We start from the raw sequence: 18,488 nt of genomic DNA, 5'->3' as shown, positions 1-18,488 counted from the left end.
ATGAAGCCACTTCCTCCAACCTGGTCTTTATTGATAACAGAAGTAACACTTTGGCCTCTGGGTGCTTTTTCCTTCTATTTCCATTGGTATGGAAATCAGATGGATAAAGGGAAGTGATTTGTGTTTCCTCCTCAATCAACCCCATAATTATGTCAGATAAAATCAGAGAAGCAGAAAAAGACTTTAGTGACTATCTTGCACCATACCTTAGTTTTAAAGATAAGGAAAGAAACGCTCATTGTATTTAAGTAACCTACAAATAATGGTGAAGAGATGGCTGTTAGCAAGGGGGGGGAAACTCTTATGGAATAGACATTTCCACTGATAGCAAAAAGACTCTACCATATATAAAGCATTTTCATGAGCCTGGCATATACTGGAACCTCCATAAAGGAAACTTGATAAATAATTGCTATTAATTTTACTAATTTAATACCACATAGTCATCATTTCCATGATGTGATGACCGTCCGTTCACATGCTATTTTCTTGACCCGACCTCCCAAGTGCCCCATTCTCTTTCTCCAAATTTGTACATATTCTTTGTGGAAGATTGAAACAAAAATTCACTGCACATTCTGTGCAGCTCTTCCAGTCAAGACGTATAGACTATTTCTCAACTCCTCAAATTTGTGGCTATGGGACTTGCTTTGGCCACTGGGACAAGAGCAAATACGATGATGTAAGTAGCGTCTTAGAAAGCATTGTGCAAAAGGGCTTTGCCATGGGGAGCCCCAGTGCAACACAGCAAAAACTACCTGATACAGAAACTGGTACCTAGAAGTAGCACACTGTGATAACAAAAACCTAAAACATTCAGCAATGGCTTTGGGACCAGGCAGTGGGTGAAAAGCAGTGAGGTAGCATTTAGCAAAAACTGGGAAAATGGCATGCAAAATGTTAGTGGAGGTGGGGAAGGTGATGAGGAAACTGCAGCAGTCAGGGGAAAGACAACAAACATTACGACGTAGCAGCAAGACAATGGGCAAAGCCACTGTCTGTGGCAGCACAAAAGATCGAAAATGCACACAGTGAATGTTGGACCCAGCTGCAAAGCTCTCCAGGCAGAAGGCTGAAAATGTTCGTTGAGTGCTTCTAGCTGCATATAAGGTTCTGCAAGGGAGACATGAGCTTAAAAAAAACAAAAAACCAAGAAAACAGAGTGATCTAATTAGTAAGCATTATGTAGAGAAAACAGAGAAGAGCCAGAATTCATGAGTTTGGAAAATAAAACCGTTTACCTCTAGTCTCTTCAACTGGAAGAAAAGATTTTTATAGTAAGAAGTGGCTTCAGACTAAAGACCTTTGTAAAATTTAATGTGGTGCCTAGAAGGCCTTCTCAGCTGGGCAAGAGAAGGGCTCTGAGACTCCCAAAGGTGTTATTACCTCATGGCAGCCTGACACTCAGCCCAAAGTAAACAGAGATCTGTCTTGAAAACAAATGGGGAAGTGGTTTTAGGGGCATGGACTCTATGGGATTCTTGGGAAATCCAGATTGGTTGTTTTTTTTTTTAACGTTTATTTATTTTTGAGACAGAGCATGAGTGGGGGAGGGTCAGAGAGAGAGAGGGAGACACAGAATCTAAAACAGGCTCCAGGCTCTGCACTGTCAGCACAGAGCCCGATGCGGGACTCAAACTCACAGACCATGAGATCATGACCTGAGCCGAAGTCAGACACTTAACCAACTGAGCCACCCAGGCGCCCCATGGGAAATCCAGGTTTTAAAGAGAGTTTTACTGATAAATACAGAAACAAGACAGAGATCATTCAGAGGAAAGAGGCCTCTGGGTGCCTGCTTTTCTATGAGCAGAAAGTAGGCTAAAGAATCTATTTAGAAGCAGCAATAAGCCATTTCTCATGGGAAAAGAGGAATGTTTCAGAAGGTGGAGCCAAGAGCAGGGGAGAAAATAGGTATCAGTGAACTAGTCCTGAGAAGCAGAACTGGGCTTAATCAACCACCCCCTGGCCCAGCAATGGAGGGACCTAGCAACATGGACCCGGATAGAATTGCCGTGGAACTGCGATTGTTGTGTATCCTGTTAATGTGCTTCTGGTTTTGTTTTAACGGATTACATATTTTGGTTGTCCTTTCCCTATTTCATCATTATAGGTTAGGTGTGTATGGGGAAACATTGAAAGAGCTGTACCTGCAGGGGTCCCATCTGTGTCCAGATTAATGCAGATCATGGATAAGCCTCGACTTAGAAGCTGATGCCATAATATGAGACTTCTGGGAATCCCAGGGTGAAGGGGAGCATAGGAGAAATGTGAACAAACTTTGCCAGAGGCAGACTACACATGATTGTACAAAAAGGGCCACAAATTCTCAGCTGTACTTCTCAGCAAGAAGTTGTGTCTATTTCTCTACTTTTTGAATGTGGACTTGGCCATAAGACTTGCTCTGATCAAGAAGACAGTAGAACGTGGCAAAGAGAAAGAATGAAATATGGCCCTTTGTAGCAATGTGGATGGAACTGGAGAGTGTGATGCTAAGTGAAATAAGCCATACAGAGAAAGACAGATACCATATGTTTTCACTCTTATGTGGATCCTGAGAAACTTAACAGAAACCCATGGGGGAGGGGAAGGAAAAAAATAAAAGAGGTTAGAGTGGGAGAGAGTCAAAGCATAAGAGACTCTTAAAAACTGAGAACAAACTGAGGGTTGATGGGGGGTGGGAGGGAGGGGGTGGGAGGGGGCGTGGGAGGGAGGGGAGGGTGGGTGATGGGTATTGAGGAGGGCACCTGTTGGGATGAGCACTGGGTGTTGTATGGAAACCAATTTGACAATAAACTTCATATATTGAAAAAAAAAACTAAGAACAAACTGAGGGTTGATGGGGGGTGGGAGGGAGGGGAGGGTGGGTGATGGGTATTGAGGAGGGCACCTTTTGGGATGAGCACTGGGTGTTGTATAGAAACCAATTTGACAATCAATTTCATATATTGAAAAAAATAAAAAAAGAAATAAAGAAAGAAAGAAAGAAAGAAAAGAAAAGAAAAGAAAAGAAAAGAAAAGAAAAGAAAGAAAGAGGACAGTAGAAGAGTAGAAATCATGATGCAAACAGAGGCTTGAAGAGCACAGCACACTGGGGCTTGCCCTCTCTTGCTGTGGGGAACATGGAAGCCGCCACGTGGAGGCTCAGGCCAGCCTCCTGGAGGATGAGGACCACACGGAGAGAGAGAGGCAGCCCCCAGCTCACACACCACTGCCTCTATATGACAGAGCTCAGGCGACCCGAGTGAGAGAAACACCCAGGACTTACTCTCTGCCACACAGTGCTGTGGAAGCTTTATATGAATTATCTCATCTAATCCTATGACTGTAAGAAATCACAGTATGATTTGGGGGGTGGTTCGTTATACTGAAAACCATCTCTTCTTTCTTTTCACGTAAGACAGGTAATGTGCTGACGTCGTAACAAGGTTTAAGGGTGGCGCATGTCACAAAACAGCGTGAGCACCCAATCATCATGCTTATGACCTTCAAGAGGATCTCAAACCACCTCTCCTCTAAAGAGAACCTACGAGAATGACATGAATCCTGGATAAATCATAATTTTTAAAAAGCAAATGTTCAGGCATTAAAATGAAAGTTTGGGGGCGCCTGGGTGGCTCAGTCGGTTAAGCGTCCGACTTCAGCTCAGGTCATGATCTCACAGTTCGCGAGTTCGAGCCCCGCGTCTGGCTCTGTGCAGACAGCTCGGAGCCTGGAGCCTGCTTTGTATTCTGTGTCTCCCTCTCTCTCTGCCCCTCCCCTGCTCATGCTCTGTCTCTCTCTTTCTCAAAAATAAATAAACATTAAACAAAAATTTAAAAATAAAATAAAATAAAATGAAAGTTTGTTGCTCTGAGTTTTAAAACACAAACATAAGCAGCATGGACCAACGGACTGTCCTGATGGTGTATGTCCCCTACTTGGTGATCGTGGCTCCCTTGCCTACTTGGATTTTAATGCAGTGCACATTTACAATATTCTGTTCATACTGTACACAGACATTAATATAAAGCACACTCAGAAAGGAGCATGTGTCTCTTAACATGTCTGAGGACAGCCTTTCTTTCCTTTTGAAGACTGTGGTCATAATCATAGTAAAGAGAGAGAGAAAAATAAGATGCTAAAAAAAGGTTATCTCACACACAAGCAGCCTCTGCAAGAAAGGGCCTGCAGAAACCGTTTAGTAATGAAGGGTGCTAAGTAGGAGTTCTTGAACAGTGGGGGTAGGACAGTGCAAAGAGACCAGGCACTTTTAACCTTGGCTGAGTTTCAGTCTGATAAGAGATTCTGAGAACTTGAAGAGCCAGTTCTGAAATGGAGGTAGATGGTTTCAAGTGTATCACAAGTCTGCCACTCAGATTGCCAAAATAAAGAACACTGGGCAGACAAAATGCGCCTTCCAAACATGACTTTACTGCCATTTCCCACACCTTCCTTTGTCATCTGGGACCGGAGACGTTTCTGGCTATCATGCTACAAAGAATAAAAATTAGTGCGATGTGATCAAGGTTTCCAAGGAGCATCAGAAACTGATGATGACCCTATTAATCTCTCAGCGTGTTAAAGGCAATCAGTTTATTTCTTTTCAGAGTTGTAGAATCTGCTCTGAATTCCACAGACACTCCGGGAAATGTAGGAGACTGGCAATCCGCCCCTGGGTCTAGCCTGGACTGCCTCACTGCCTTCAGGATTCCCAGCAGTGAGAGAGGGCAACACCTAATAGACGAGTGCTTTTCAAACCTCCGCTTATGTCACATTTCTTCTCTCCACCTTATCTTCCCCAGGTAGAAATATCTTCTGCATGGGATGGTGGACAGAATTAAATGAGACAATCCACATAAAGCTCTTCAAAGAGTGCTGGGTCGAGTAAGCTCTCTGCATACGCTACTTGCTATTGTCTCTTCTGTGATTTTTAATTCACTCGAAAACCCAAAGGATGTTCAGCAACCATTCGTATAAACAGTGCATTTACTGATACAGTATCAACAGTTTATTACCCATCTCGCCTACAGTCATAAGTAAACATTAATATCTGTGCATTACTGTGTTATTTGGGGTTTTAAATAATTTTTGTTCCAATTCTTTCACTGTAAAATCTCTTTTCTGAGTATGAAAGCAACACATGCTCTTTCTTTTATTTTTATTTTTTATTTTTTTATTTTTGGGACAGAGAGAGACAGAGCATGAACGGGGGAGGGGCAGGGAGAGAGGGAGACACAGAATCGGAAACAGGCTCCAGGCTCCGAGCCATCAGCCCAGAGCCCGACGCGGGGCTCGAACTCACGGACCGTGAGATCGTGACCTGGCTGAAGTGGGACGCTTAACCGACTGTGCCACCCAGGCGCCCCTGCTCTTTCTTTTAAAGAAGGAGGAGGAAGAGAAGTCAAATGATACAGAATGGAAATTTAAGAATTCATATCCTCTAATGCTACTATATGTAACTCTATAAAATAACCAGGGTTAGGTCTAAAACATTTTCTTCCAGACTCTTCTCTATTTATAGAGTCGTGAATACTTAAGATGCAGGCTTCAGCACTGACCCTGACCCTGTGACATATGCAATGGCTCCTTGCTAAACCATAGGAGTGCCTGGGGTTTCTTCCCACCTGGGCCCTCCCTCAGGGATACAGGCCCACAGGCAGGTCCTGCTGTACTCTGTACCACCACCGCTTCTGTGCAGGTGAAATCAGGAACAATGAAGACAACTTGGAAAGGGGAAGGAAGTTCGAAAAAGAAAGAGAATCCTCCTGTTTTGCTTTCACATTTAAGACTCTCAAAATGGTTTCCCCAACTTCACGTACCCCAGAGATTGTGAAAGAGTCTAGAGGTGACTAAGTCGGTCTGAGGACTGACATCTTCAAGATTTAGTGTTTATAAAGTCAGTGACCAGGTTTTCTTTTGGGAGCAGATTACCAATTAAAAAAAAAATTTAATGTATTTATTTGTTTATTTATTTTGAGAGAGAGAGAGACACACACACAGCATGACCAGGGGAGGGGCAGAATCACAGCGGGAGACACAGATCCGAAGCAGGCTCCAGGCTCTGAGCTGTCAACACAGAGCCTGACATGGGGCTCAAACTCGTGAATCGGGAGATCATGACTTGAGCCAAAGTTGGACGCTTAACTGACTGAGCCACCCAGGTGTTCCAGATTAACAATTTTAATTCAGTAAACATCCATCAAACATCTCCCTCATGTATGTCTCAGAAAGGCAAGCCCTATTCCCCCCACCCCCCACTAGTAAAATTTTGTTCTTAGTAGTGGTGGGCTTTGTTATGCCTTTCAGTTGGATACAGGAACATGTAGGGAAAAGTCTGGCTCCTCAGCTCACTGATATGAGTCCTGACGGCAAATGTGGTGTGGGAGAGAGGGTACTCAGCCAACTGACAGAGGACTTATGCCAACTTCCATCCCCAGCTGTATAAAGTTGAGCAAAACATCTCATGACTCCCAGTGTCAGGTTCTCACCTGTAAAATCGTTATGACACTACCTGCCTCATAAGGGTCTTTGTGGGGGGAGGGGATCATTAAATGATGTAAACAATACATGCAAAATCACTCTATAAATTTTAAACTACAAACATGGTATTAGACATTATTATTTTGCACCATTGCCATGCATAGTTTATTTCACCAGATTATTTGTTCAAAATACTATAAGTACTACTCCTTGGAAAACATATACAGATCATCTGATCTAAAACTATCCTACAAAACCACACACAACTATTCTATCACCAGTTTCTGTATTATTCTGATTACTCAGGAGATAGAATATTAATGCCCTAATTTTACTCAGAACCACAAGAAAGAATGAATTAGATGTTTTTCTTTTTTATTTTTAATATTTATTTTTGAGAGAGAGAGAGAGAGGCAGAGCACAAGCAAGGGAGGGGCAGAGACAGCAAGGGACACACAGAATCCAAGCAGGCTCCTGGCTCTGAGCTGTCAGCACAGTGCCTGACCTGGGGCTCGAACTCACAGACTGAGAGATCATGACCTGAGCCGAAGTCGGACACTTAACCAACTGAGCCACCCAGGCACCCCAGATGTTTTTCATTCACTGTATGAAGGAGGGCCAAGGAAACAAACTCATTTTACAATGAAAGTTTTTATTTCATGGTGAGTATCTTACATTTTGCCTATCAAAGAAGACAAACAGCGGCTCCTTGTGAAACAAAACTAACAAAATAAAAAGCAGGATCTGATCAAATTTCTTTTTTTTTTTTTTTTTTTTTTTTTTTTTTTTTTTTTTTTCAACGTTTATTTTTGGGACAGAGAGAGACAGAGCATGAACGGGGGAGGGGCAGAGAGAGAGGGAGACACAGAATCGGAAACAGGGTCCAGGCTCCGAGCCATCAGCCCAGAGCCTGACGCGGGGCTCGAACTCCCAGACCGCGAGATCGTGACCTGGCTGAAGTCGGACGCCCAACCGACTGCGCCACCCAGGCGCCCCCTGATCAAATTTCTTACACATTTACCCCAATATAAACTCTTCCACAAAAAAACCACGCTGCTTATTGCGATGTAGAATCAACAGCTAAAGGTGTTGACCTTTTAATATTAACAGAATTTAAAATTTCCCTTATTTCAGAGCTTCTATTTTGGATAAAAGGAAAGTTGAATCTTTACAGTGATATTGGTAACAGTCATAGTTGGAATCAAGAGATAAACTCCTACCTGTCCAAAATTGCAGAAAATTCTATACTGAAGAGTAACTGGATCTATTCTCCTATGCACAGACTGTCAATACCCGCGTAGAATAATTTCAACAACCATAAAATGCGTAGAATTTTAAATATCCTAACTTTCTGTTGAGCATTCATGATAATTCGATTTTAACATTATAATAAAATATCTCGGGGCGCCTGGGTGGCGCAGTCGGTTAAGCGTCCGACTTCAGCCAGGTCACGATCTCGCGGTCCGGGAGTTCGAGCCCCGCGTCGGGCTGTGGGCTGATGGCTCAGAGCCTGGAGCCTGTTTCTGATTCTGTGTCTCCCTCTCTCTCTGCCCCTCCCCCGTTCATGCTCTGTCTCTCTCTGTCCCAAAAATAAATAAACGTTGAAAAAAAAATTATAATAAAATATCTCAATCTTATTAGGTAAAATACTATGTCAGCATACAAATGATGGCACGTTAGGCTTATTTTATTTGTGTGAAACAAGTCGGGCATCCTGTTAGCTAGCTTTGAAGTAACATTCATAAAGTAGGCTATGATTGCTGTTCTTGTGCACATCAATCAAGACACGTGCGTTTGCATGGGCTACTGTGACAGACTTACACGTTTCTTCAACAAGTGTTTAGTGAGCACCTACTATGTGCCAGGCAATATGAGAGGACAAGGTTAGCCCAATGAGCAAAAGAGATGTGGTCTCAGTTCCTTAAAAGTATTTTTTAAGATAAGCAACAACGGCAACAAAAAAAAGCTTATAGAAAGCACTTTTAAAGAAAGACATGAAAATCCAGACATGTGAAATAGACCCCTGAAATATTTAAAGCTGAAACCAAAACTGACTTAGGCAACTTCCTGATTTTTGACACATTTAAAGACAGGACTATGAAGATGACAAGGGAGACACATCTTCAGTTTTCTGTGCAATGACAAAAATGTTCTTAGTTTCAATACTTGGTGTCAACTGTGACACAGAGATATAATAGCTGTGCATTTAAAAGAGGTTGCAAAGTCAAATAAACCTGCACTGGACTCCCCGCTCTAAGCAAATTGGAATAACACCACCAATCTCAAGGAGCACTCGGTAAGATGCCTGACACACAGTGAGTGAATTCTCAACGAAGGCAATGCTTAGGCTTTTACTCCTGGTGGGGAACATACATGCTTTCCATGAACATCAACAGTAAAATTTGTAGATGAGAACTGAGATATTTGCTTTTAACTTATTGCGGCCTAAAGAAACTACACTATGGCCATTTTATCCTGTCCTCCTTCTAGACATGCTCTCCAATCAGAGATGACCCTTGCCCCTCCCCACCCCCTATGCAAATCCAAACTTGCCCACTTAAACAGCCCAGTCTTATGTTCCAGTCTCTATTTTTTAAGGCAAAGGTAGCTATTTTGATGAATATATCTGCTGTTAAGTGCTTTTAGCTTAATCTACCACTTATTCCAGAAAACACATTTCTATTTTCAAAGATGACCCCTATATTCTGGACAAAATGGCAAAGTAAACATTATTTCTGCTCCTTTCCAAAATCCTACCCAAAGAACTTACACAAAGGCATACACTGACAAGGAAAAAGATCAGAGAGAACAGAGCAACAATAAAATTCTGGAAATTGTAAAGCAAGTGGACAAGGGATTACTAACCTAGCAAGGAGTTAAAACATCGAATCTTAAGCTAACAGTAGAGAATGCCAAGAAACAACCTAAATTACACCATTTGATAAATACCCAGGAATCAGAATTAAAGCCTGAGTACCTGTGAAAAAGGAGGTGATGGTGGGGGCTAAAAACAGAGTTCGGTTAAAGCCTTTTTAAGAAGGGAGAGGACCTATCATCCTTTGTCCTTCCTTAGCAGGTCATTAGACAGGCTAGACTCTGAATCTATACCAGGTGAGAGGTACTTTATCTGTAAAGAGGAGGATGAGATTAATGTTTTTATGTGGAATGTGGACCTCCAAGTCCTCTTCCTTCACCTACTGTCCAGCACACGGACCCATATCATAGGCAGGAGGATGAAAAACCTTTTTCCATAAAGTACAAAAGAAGAAACAGGGGCGCCTGGGTGACTCAGTCAGTTAAGCATCTGACTCTTGATTTTGGCTCAGGTCATGATCTCATGGTCATGAGTTCAAGCCCTATGTCGGGCTTCACACTGAGTGTGGAGCCTGCTTGGGGCTCTCTCTCTCTCTCTCTTTCTCTCTGTCTCTGTCTCTGTCTCTATCTCTGCCACTCTCCCCACTGCCTGAAAAAATAAACATTTTTTTTAAAAAAGAAGAAAGAAAGAGGTGAAAAACAATTTAAAAAAGGAATTTGGAAGTCCAGTACTTTAAATTCAAATTCTGAATAACAGAAATTTCAGAGAGAAGACATCGTACTGTGGTGGTTGGGGGTAGGGGTAATAGAAACAGATCACCTACAAAGTATCTAAGGTCAAAAAAGCTTTGGACTTCTAAACAGCAACGCTGGAAACTAAAAAATAATGGAACAGTACCTTTAAACTTTTGGGGAAAATGTATTTTCAACCCAGAATTCTATACTCAAGCCAAATCATCAATCAAATATGAGGTAGAATAAAGACATTTTTTTTGGATATACAAAGTCTTAAAAAAAATATTTCCTATGCTGGGGCGCCTGGGTGGCGCAGTCGGTTAAGCGTCCGACTTCAACCAGGTCACGATCTCACGGTCCGTGAGTTCGAGCCCCGCGTCGGGCTCTGGGCTGATGGCTCAGAGCCTGGATGCCTGCTTCCGATTCTGTGTCTCCCTCTCTCTCTGCCCCTCCCCCGTTCATGCTCTGTCTCTCTCTGTCTCAAAAATAAATAAAAGTTAAAAAATATATATTTCCTATAATCTTTCTCAGAAAGAGACAGGGAAATGCCTTACAACAAAACAAGGAAGTCAAGCGAAAAAGATACAGACTCTAGAATCCTAACCTGAAATTCAACAGAGGAGAGAGGCAGAGAGCACCCCCGGATAACAGCAAAGGGAAATTCTGTGATGACAGCTGTGCACTGGACTGGGAGGCCATCTGTCTAGACTAGGTATAGTAGGCTATAGGAGAGATTTCTTCAGAAACATGAAACTCAGAATTCCTGATGGGTCCAAATTTCTTGGGAGGAGATTTAGACAATTTGGGATTGAATAGGTTGTAAGTATAAATTAAACTAACAACAACAACCCCAAACAATTATGTAGTTATAGGAGAGTAACCCTGATATAAAACATGGATCTGCTGTAATTGGTATTTCCATAACCACAAGCATATAATCGTTACATATTGATGTAACTCAAATTAGGATTCAGCTGTACTGGGAGGATGAATACAGTTCTTGAAGGAACAAGAGTGGTGCCTGTCTCTGGCAGCAAGGGCTGAAAATGAGCTAAATCATCACCTGCTGCACAAGGAAATCAATAGATGATGCCCAAAATGGAAAAAATCAAGAAATAGTAACAGGAGCATATTATTTAGAGGTATAAATATAAACACCAAAAGAATAAGTAAACGTAGTTGAAAGTGGTTGCCTTTGGGGAGAGGGAAATAAATGAAATAGAAAGGGACAGACTTTTTTTTTTTTTATCAGACTTTCATTTTTCATTACTCTTCAATTATGTGTGCATGTTTGATACAATTAAAAACTAGAGAAAGGAAGGAAGGAAGGAAGGAAGGAAGGAAGGAAGGAAGGAAGGAAGAGAAGCAAGCAGGAAAAAAGAACGATATAGGCTTTCCGGAAATCCAAAACACCACCTACAGGGCGATGCTGTGAATTCCGGAGCCTCCATCCTGGCTGCGTACTTCTTTCTCCCTGTCTTTCTCACACAACCACCTCTTTACAGATTCCACTTGAGAATGAGCACTTAGACACATGTATTAGTGGAATCTGGAATTCCCCCCAAGTTAATTTTTTGATTGCACTAAATCCAAAATTCTGACCAAGGTTTAAAAAAAATTCTAAAAAATAAAATGATCCTTAAATAAAGTTCAAATAACAAATGATTAAAGTTTTTTATAAATTGAAAAGAATATAGCACTGGTAAAAAGAGGAAAGCTCTTGCTGATATTACCACTTGCATAAGACCATAGTTAAAAGCATAATAATTTTGCAAACATAAAAATTAGATTAATGGACATGAATACAACACTAAGAAACAGACCAATTTTATACAAAATCTTAGTATATGGAAAGAAGCCATCAAGAAGAATAGTGGAGGGAAAAAAAAAATAAGCAACTAGGCTGGTATAATTGACTAGTAAGAATTGACTCCTCTCCTCATTGGGTGATGGTCATTGAGGAGAGCACTTGTTGGGATGAGCACTGGGTGTTATATGTAAGCCAACTTGACAATAAATTATATTCATACAAAAAAAGAATTTATTCTTCTCTAATACTTACTGGAGACCCTACGATACACCTTAGGGACATTAAAGAATTAAAAATGCAAAATCAATAACAGAAACACTAACAGAAAGTGAAGTTGAATATCAGTACTCTGGGAAAATGATAACTTTCTTTTTTTTAAATTTCTTTTTTTTTAAGTTTATTTTATTTATTTATTTTGAGAGAGAGAGAGGGAGAGAGCAGAGAGAACATACATGCAAGGGAGAGGCAGAGAGAGAGAGAGAGAGAGAGAGAATCCCAAGCAGGTTCTGCACTGTCAGCACAGAGACTGACTCGAAGCTCAGTCTCACAAATTGTGAGATCATGGCCTGAGCCCAAATCAAGAGTCGGATGCTCAACCGACTGAGCCATCCAGGCGCCCTGAAAATGATAACTTTCCATGAGATGTGAGGCTATGGAAGAAATCTCAGAGAAAAAGATAACTAAATTTGACTAAATAAAATGTGAAATCTCTCTGCAACAAAAAGGAGTAACAAATACTAAGGATTAAAGCAAGAGATTGGAAGAAAATATTTGCACAAAACATAACAGACATTGTGTAGGTACTCGGTATTGTATGCAGAGACACCCCAACTGGTAAAATAACATGGCAATAAATTATCGAGTAAAGTATATAGAAAGACATTTCACAGGAGATAAAATATTCTCAATAAAAATATGAAATATTTATTATCTGCTATTTGGAAAATATATGCAAATTAAAAATAATACATTAGACTTATTAATTTAGCCAGAAATGAGTGGGAAAATCAGAATATAAGATTTATCTATGCTTTAGCTACTAGGACTAGATGGAAAGAATACAAATGAAAAAACATATTGTGTATGTGGATGGCCCTAGCAGGCAGTATATTAAGCGAAATAAGTCAAACACAGAAAGACAAATACCACATGATTTCACTTGCATGTGGAATCTAGAAAACCAAACAGATGAAAAAACAAAAACAAAACAGAAACATACTCATAAATACAGAGAGCAAACTGGTGGTGCCAGAAGCCTGGGAGGTGCTGGGATGGAAGAAGTAGGTGAAGGGGATTAAGATCTACAAACTTCTAGTTATGAAATAAATAAGCCACAGGAATGTAAAGGACAGCATAGACGATGGAGTCAATAACACTGTAATAACATTGTACAGTGACAGATGGTAACTACACTTATTGTGGTGAGCATTGTAATGTATATAAATGTCAAGTCACTATGTTGCACACCTGAAACGAATATGATATTTCATGTACTATGGTTCAATTAAAAATACAAATTTAAAAACCCTTATGCTGTGCTCACGCTGTTATCCGTGGTATGTATAGGTATCTAGATATCAACAAAAAGGAGAAAATGTCCATAGCACTCTAAGTTTCGGCAAAGGGCAATTAATAACTTGACAAATTTTCCAACTAAACAACAATAAATATACACCGACAGGATGGAATGTTCCTCTTTTCAGATGAGTTGACACTATTATAATTTTGATTCTTTAGGGAACAAGTTGTAAAGAGTTTCATCTTCTAGAGTTCTCCATTTTCTAAAGGAGAAAATATTTCATTTCACCACCCTAACTTTTTATTTAAAAATTCCAATTCTTAAGGAAAATATCAAAGTTGAATGAATTTACAGTTAACAAAGTATTCCACAAAATTCATAGTGGCCTAACTTATAACCTATACTTCAGCAATAAACTAAGTTTGACCTATACAAAATAGAAGCAAAAGAAAAAATGTCAAGAATTATTTCCAACCACTCAGACACTCCCTATATATAATATTCACTGCAAAAGCAAGACAAAAAATTAGAACATAAATTAAGTCATACTTGAAATAAACCAAGGAACATGCCAAGGCATGGGAAGAAAGACGTAAGAAAACATGGTAAATGGTCATCATAGGACATCACATGCCATCCGAGTCATATTTTGAGCCTGAATTATGTTGTCACTTGCACAATGATTTTTAATTCTGATTTTTAGTATCAATGTTATTCTAAGATGTTGGATGGCGTAGACATGTGTTTAAGTTGACTTAGGTGAGACCCAGCAGAACATTCTACACTTTTGTCTACATCTAGTAAGTGCTGCTTCATGATGACTTAATCCTCCCCCCCCTGCCGTCAGTCAAGTGACTGGCATTTTTAGTACTTAAAGTAGACATTCACAAGATAAATATGCCCATGTTAGCCCTTGGTGTCTTTGCTTTGTGATGTCAGGTTAAACAAGAAATATGTTCTCAATAGAGAACCAATCCGGTTACTTTCTCAACCCAAGGATCCCCTCTTAACTCAGATACCACATTCAAGGTTGTTTATTAAATGTAATTAATGTAAATAAATTATAATAGAAGAGCTGCAGGAGATTCAAAGATTGAAAAATCCAGAAATCACAATCCCTGCCCTCAACTAAGTCTGTAAGTTATGGGGAAAAACAAGCAGGTACAGAAAAAATACAAGGGAAAGAATGGGCCAGAAAAAGACAGAAGAGCCCAGTAGGAGCTGCCACACCAGGCAGAGGCCACATACTACAAAAACCACTGCTGCAGGAAGAAGAGAAGAACAGACACTGACCACTGAGCAAATGTGCCTCAAACTGGGTCTGTAACAGAACCCAACGCAAATCTGTCAAGCACCCTCCTGCGCCAGAATCCTCAGATTCTTAAAATTTACTTTTAAAAAGTTGTGATATAAAGCTCATGATTTTCAGAGCTCTAAATTTATTTTCTTTTACTACATATTAAAATATTAATTAACTTTGGGCAATGGCACATCGAATGAAATGCAAACCGACTTCCTTCTCTGTTCTTTGCTATCTATTTTAGTCATTAAATGAAGGAGTGATTTTCTTGATCTCTCTTCGTCAACACGTGTGCTTACACACTGGACAGGCAGAAGACACAGACACACACGCACACACGCACACACATACACACACACACACACACACACACACACACGTGAAGGATCGGCCGATTTTGAATTAGACAGACCGAAAGATTTTCCTTTGTTAAAAAGAGGTCCTTTGTCTTATCACCAAAGCCAGCCTCATAGCTTCTATTCTTGTATGTTTCACAAGAATGGGAAACTCTCTGACCTTAGACTAAACTGGAGGACTGATTCTATGATCTCACACTTTGTGGCACTTCCTCTTTCCTGATATTTACTGTATTCTATTGTTAATTGTTTTACTGTCTATCCTGTCTGCTCGCCCATAAGTTCCAGGGGGTCAGGGGCTATACCTGCTGTGTTTGCCATGTACCCCCAAGTGCCCAGCATATAGCATCATATTGTCCTAGGAATGTATCAGACTCTTCTTTAGGAGACTAATACTTCCTGCAATGACCGGACTCAGAATCAGTAGGTTTAAAAGTGCTTTTCCCTTTGAAGAACAATAATTATTCCCAATTTCAATGAATAAGATAATATATTTTCCTGTTCATAGTTCTCTCTCTCTCATCCTTTTGTATGGTCATTTAATTAAAAAAAATTTTTTTTTTAAGAGAGCATGTGTGCATGCCCATGCAAGAGTGGGAGAGGGGCAGAGGGAGCAGAGGGATTGAGAGAGAGAGAATCTTTTTTCCTTTTAATTTTATAAATGTTTATTTATTTTTGAGAGACAGAGAGAAACAGAACATGAGCATGGGAGGGACAGAAAGAGAGGGAGACACAGAATGCCAAGCAGGCTCCAGGCTCTGAGCTGTCAGCACAGAGCCCAATGTGGGGCTTGAACCCATGAATCATGAAATCATAACCTGAGCCAGTCAGACACTTAACCAACTGAGTCATCCAGGCACCGAGAGAGAGAAAAAGAGACAGAGAGAGAATCTTAGGCAGGCTCCATGCTCAGCACAGAGTCCAATGTGGGGCTTGATTCCACAACCCCAGGATCATGACCTGTGCCGAAATCAAGAGTCAGATGCTCAACGGGCTGAGCCACCCGGGTGCCCCTGTATGGTCATTTAAAGTTAGCAGACAGTACCTCAAAGCTTTATCTGACATAAAACTTCTTGGAACCTTCTTATTCTCCTAGAAAGTTTTCTGATTCCTATAAAATCACTGATTTCCCCCCTGTGACTATTCAAGGAATTTGGCATCTCTCACCCAGCTAGTAAAAGGCCAAGTCAGAATCATCACTCTCTTTCCAGCAATCTGGGGCAGATGCCAGCCAAAGAATTTGGGGCAGGCTCTCTTGGCCACACCAGGATTTTGCTATGAAAGATTAGGGGTGAGTATCATTATATGAAGCCTGCCAGGTGGCCCCCTGGTTTTCATTAACTTCTTGCTAATTTGAAAAATCTCAATAGGCTTGGTCACCAGCAAAAGCATAAGAGTTTGGGTCTATGGTTCTCAAACTATAACATGTATAAAAATCAGGTGGGGGAGTTTTTTGAAAATATCAATTCATTGGCTCCACTCTTAAATATTCTGTTCCAATAGATATCAAATGTGGGCCTGGACTCTCTGTCTTCTATTTTGTTGTTTGGTTGGTGGGGGGGGGGGGTGTTGTTTTTAGAGATCCCAGGTAATTCTGGTGATTATAATCTACAGGCTACATGTTGAGAGTCACTGGACTGTTCTGGGGTTTTTCAAAGGCACAGAAAAATGAGAAAGGGAAGAAGGAAGAAAAAAGAGAGAAAACGTAGCTTAATATCCATTCAACAATGTTACAGCCCTGAATTACAGCAAAGACTAGCATGCATTCCACTTCTGTTCTGGGTCCAGACAGACAAGGGCTTCCAGTTAGCTGTGGCGTCAGAGGTTACTTCTCTACCAGGTACCACCACTCCGCCCATCCCGGCCCTCCTTCACCAGGCTCCTAACCTTCCTGGGATTAAGGCTACTTTACCTTCCTGCTGCCCGGTCAGCCATTCTAAATCTTTAAGGGCCTTGGAAAAAATGCCAACTTTCTGGGCTCCACTCAGCAGGGCAACCGTCTGGGCCAGAAAGACACAAGCGAGGCCCTTGCAGAGAAAAACATTCCCTTCCGTACAACAGTTGTGGATGATGTGATACTCTGATCCCTTTAGGACCAAGGCCCTCATTCTCCCAGTTGCCAGAAATGTTGACTACCGAAGGCTCACAGCTCTAGGAACTGCCCTTGACTGAAGGAAAGCTGCTCGCTCCAAGACGGCACCTTCTGCCTGGTGTGGCCTGCAACCAATGACCTGTTTAGGCAGGGAATTCAGATGACCAGCTCGTGTGCTGGCAGAGCAATTCTGAAGGGCCATTCCAGCTCCAAGGCTGGGCCCACCACTGTACCCGCACGGTGGTTCAGTTCCTTCCTCTGCATAATCCTGCTGCTCTCTCTCCCTGACAAGTGCTGTTCCCACAGCACCTCTCAATAAACCCCCTGTACGCAAATCTCACAGTCTATTTTCAGGAAACGTGAACTAAGAGAGTGAAGTTGCCTTTTTCAGTCAGGTAGCGACAGCACAGGGGAGTGGGCGTCTGTACCTTACTTCTAGAGAAATTGGGTGGTCACTTAACTTCTCCAAGAGTGTCCCTCCTCATGTATAGACCTCAAATACAGATAAGAACAATAATACTTTTTGCCAGGCTTTTATGAGAAGGAAAAGAGGAAATATATATGAGAGTATTTTGTAACTAATGAAGAGCTGTATGTATTATCAGCTAGGCCCTGGTTTACCGTGCAGTAATCAGGGAAGGCAGGAGGGATTTACCAACATGATATGATTCAGCTTACACACTGTGTCCTACTTTCTCAAATCAACAGATCTGTGCCACTAATCAATACACCTGGGCACGTAATAAAAAAAAAATTAGAAGTAAAACCAGGTGACACATGCGTTGCTGCAATCCTGAAACTGAAACAGAAGACAGAATAATACTCTGTTTATTGGAAACAGAGTGTTTCCATATGAAGATAGCAACAGAGCAATTTCCACTACTCTGTAAAGTCGGAATTCACATTTTTGCCCAATAAGTTACGCAATGAGTAATGGAGTATCACTTTGCATCCTCGAGCAGAGAAACAAGTAAAGCAGCTGGGTATATAAAATGAGGAATACTTTTCCAAGCCACTTAGTATTTTCTGCATTACCTGGATACTGTAGCCACTGAAAAGAAACAACAAAACAAAACAGTACACAAATCAAGTTGAAAACACTGAGTTAGCTCAAGGAGGATAATAAGAAATGACCAATTCTAAAACTATGCTTTATGTTAAAAGTTACCAAATTATTGAATGTTACCAAGAACTTACATGAGATATACAAATAACGTCTAGTATTTACAGATGTAGAAGGCGTGGTTAACAAATGACTTCATCTGACAGATGGTTTTATTATCAGCAAGTCATGGAATGGTTAAAACTGGAAGGAAGCTGACAGACCTATGAAAGCCCCCAGCCCCAGTGATTCTCTGCTCGCAGAGAAACCACAATCAAAATGAAGACGCAAGACAGAC

General features: G+C 41.0%; 1 protein-coding gene and 1 non-coding gene across 6 annotated transcripts in view; both read right to left on the bottom strand.

Moving 5' to 3' along the window:
* Window positions 1-18,488, bottom strand: part of STX11 (syntaxin 11) — a 47,658-nt gene that overhangs the window by 14,028 nt on the left and 15,142 nt on the right. The window lies entirely within an intron of this gene.
* LOC123610078 lies at window positions 3,395-3,498 on the bottom strand. The gene has a single exon (XR_006718102.1). It is a non-coding gene; the product is annotated as a small nucleolar RNA U13 (small nucleolar RNA).

The sequence above is a fragment of the Leopardus geoffroyi genome, chromosome B2 (genome assembly GCF_018350155.1).
Source record: "Leopardus geoffroyi isolate Oge1 chromosome B2, O.geoffroyi_Oge1_pat1.0, whole genome shotgun sequence".
Lineage (NCBI taxonomy): Eukaryota > Metazoa > Chordata > Mammalia > Carnivora > Felidae > Leopardus > Leopardus geoffroyi.
The sequence above is the reverse complement of the archived record's forward strand: the minus strand, read 5'-3'. Positions and strand labels throughout refer to the sequence as shown.